Raw genomic sequence first — 3,499 nt, forward strand, 5'->3', positions numbered from 1 at the left:
AACACAAATTGATTTTGTTCATATTTGCTGAAACTACAGCATTGAATTTCCTGTTTTATAGCAATACTTTTTTGAAGTTCAACTTAATTTAGTATTTTTGTAAATGAAAATTTTGCCGGTAACGTTTTAGACATTATGATTGTTTGATAAGCATTTTTTTCTTTAAGAAATGTTTTGAAATGTGTGTGAACAATGAATATAAAGGACATTGCACTTCCTCAATCAGTTTTTATTTTCCTCTATTATGTTTCATGTTTTAACCAGCATGGTTGGGACTTGTAACGTGTATATATAATATGTTTGTGTGTGTTCGTGTGTGTGTGTGTGTGTGTGTGTGTGTGTGTGTGTGTGTGTGTGTGTGTGTGTGTGTGTGTGTGTGTGTGTGTGTGTGTGTGTGTGTGTGTGTTTAATATCTCAGTCAAAGACAGGGAAATACGAAAACAAATTATCACCATCAACAACTACAACAACAACAACAACAACAACAACAACAACAACAACAACAACAACAACAACAACAACAACAACAACAACAACAACAACAACAACAACAACACTGGCTCTTACAACACCAACATCATCAGCAGCGACAACAACAGTCCACATTGTAAATATAAAGAAGTATCGACAACAACAGTAAATCAATGACTCGAATGAGGGTTTGAAATTTCTTTATTTCTGAGAGTTCCACGGGATTCTCCCCTCAAATGTCATATTGCCTAGCTAAAATAGCAAGAACCAACGTAACCGCCAAATGCTACGTCACACAAGCTTTTGGACATCCTTTTAGTACAGGAGCTATGAGAATTTTGAAATTGAGACAAACAATTATCGACTGAACCTCCTTCACTCTGGTCAACAACAATGACCAGCACCAGGCAAATCGCCAGAAAGATGAAGCTTCTCATGGCAGACGACATCTGAAAATCACACAGATAAATGCCGAGATTACATAACATTTGAAACACCCCCTCTATCTACAATCATTGTCATGCAAATGATGTAGGCCTACCTATGACACTGTTTCTACACAACTATCATCAAACTGCAGATCTTGTCAAAAAAGAAAATATGTCCACACCCGTGGTTGCAAAATGTCTTGGTTGGAATTTACGTGGATTCTAGCAAACCTTTTTTGTTGAATAATTCACAGTACAGAAAACTCTTACGTCGACAGCGCCATCTAAGACGCCACACGTCGCTGGACTCTGTCGTTGTCTCGTTACAGACTTTAACTGTACAATAACTATGTCAAAGACAACTATGACAGTATCACAGACAATCAGAACTATGTCAAAGACAACTATAAGAATATCAAAGACAATCTTGTATTTGCATTTTCAAGTAGTCCCTTTTTTAGGACAAGCTGGCTAACCCAGAGTTAGGGGGTTTCCAGAAATCTTGACCTACACCAAAAGTGCGAATTGCCCTACCTATAGGAGAAGTTTAGCTCCATTGGTGTGTATATTTGTTTGGTTATAGAGAAAACCTTCCTTGCCTTTTAAAGAAACTGAACAAGGGGCAAAACCTTTACCTTCGATTTTCTCAAAACAGCAATTTTCGGGATAGTCCACTTGTGCTTAAAAGCGACCAATTAACTAACAACGGAGAAGAACCTTCAGTGACAGCTATTAACAATTAAACGTAACTCAAAAGTAAGAGAGGGAAACCGAAAACAGGATCAAAGGAGCTTGAGGAAAAGAGATTGGGCAGAAGAAGCAAGAAGGGGAGGCAAAAAGAGAAGGAATTGGGGGGGGGGTGGTGAGATGGACAGTGGGAGGAGATTGAATATGAATAAGAAAGGGAGGAGAAGAACGAGAAAGACGAGGATGAGGAAAACGAGAAAGAGAAGGGAGATGATGAAGACGGAGACGAATTCGAAGATTTTGGATGTTGGGAAGCTAGAAAATCATTCTGGATTAGGAAAGTTCAGTTAAGGAAAAAATATCAATAAATTTAGAGTAACAAAGTCACTTATTACATGTACTTTTGAAAGCAATACTTACCGTTGTGATTTCAGAGACTGTTCTTGGTTGAGAAAAACGCTGAGGATATTTCGTGCGCTTCCTCCCTAAACCCCCTGCTTATATTTCAGATTACAACAAAGGACAACTTTTATTGAGACATTACCTTTTTGACTGTTGGGGGAGTTGTCTTTTGAATAGTGTTTTAGTTGATTTGTTTTAATTGTTCATGGAATTCATTCCAGTCAAACTAATTTTGTTTCGTCTTCAAACCCCAGAGCGCTGACTATTAACTGATAAACAGATGTAAAAGACGAATAAACTTTAATAGTTATTTATGAGTACTACGTTTTCGGTTGGTTTGATAAATGTCTATCCTACTTGTTCACCTTTCCCTTATCATTCTCTCTCTCTCTCTCTCTCTCTCTCTCTCTCTCTCTCTCTCTCTCTCTCTCTCTCTCTCTCTCCCTTCTTCTCTCCCTCTCCCTCCTCTCTCTCTCCCTCCTCTCTCTCTCTTTCGCTCACTCACTCATTCACTCACTCACTCACTCACTCACTCACTCACTCACTCACTCACTCACTCACTCACTCACTCACTCACTCACTCACTCACTCACTCACTCACTCACTCACTCACTCACTCACTCACTCACTCGAATATTATCTCAGTAACAGAAATTATGTCTTGTATTATTATACAATGTTTAAGGGTCTTGAACATCTAGCTCTCTCTGGCAAAATTGAGGGTAAGCGAGGCAGGGGTAGGCCCAGAACAACATACTTAGGGAACCTAAACAAATGGGTAACAGGGAAAGATCAGGGAAACGTAACTTTTTTTGAGAGCTTCCGAGCAAAGGAATGAAAGGAGAATCATGATCGCCGATGTCTGTCGCAGACCTGGCACTGGATGATGATGATTATTATATTATACAAGGCAAGGAAAACAAAAAAGATAAGCAGACAGAATTAGAGACAGACAGACTAACAGACACACAGACCATCAAATCTTCTGTGCGGGGTTGTATGGTACATCTCTGACTAACCATACAGACAAAAAAAAGGAACAATTTAAAACACAATTGAACGTTTTTATCCCCTTTCCCATCTGTTTATCTGCTTGGGGTGCGTATTCTGGAACGTGAAGGCAAAAGATTTGTGAGTTTTTTTATCGAGCTGTTTATGCAGTAAACTCGTTTACAATGGCGTTTAAAAAAAATCCGATTGAAACAAAGCACAAAAACATGATCTGGGGCAAGAGAAAAATGTGTGAGAGTGTGGAGGGGTGAGTGAGTGCGTTTGTGATCTTGTGAGTGGTGGCATTTGGAGTAAAGAAAAAGAACATTATACATGAAATCATGATACTGAGAGCGAGAGAGAGATTGGGGGGTGGAGAGAGTGGGGGTGGGGAGAGAAAGAGCGAGAGAAAGAAAGCAAGGGAGAGAGAAAGAGAGAGAGAAAGAGAGAGAAAGAGAGAGAAAGAGAGAGAAAGAGAGAAAAAGAGAAAGAAAGAGATAAAGAAAGGGAGAGACGAGACA

The sequence above is a fragment of the Aplysia californica genome, unplaced genomic scaffold (assembly GCF_000002075.1).
Source record: "Aplysia californica isolate F4 #8 unplaced genomic scaffold, AplCal3.0 scaffold00326, whole genome shotgun sequence".
In the NCBI taxonomy this organism is placed as follows: domain Eukaryota; kingdom Metazoa; phylum Mollusca; class Gastropoda; order Aplysiida; family Aplysiidae; genus Aplysia; species Aplysia californica.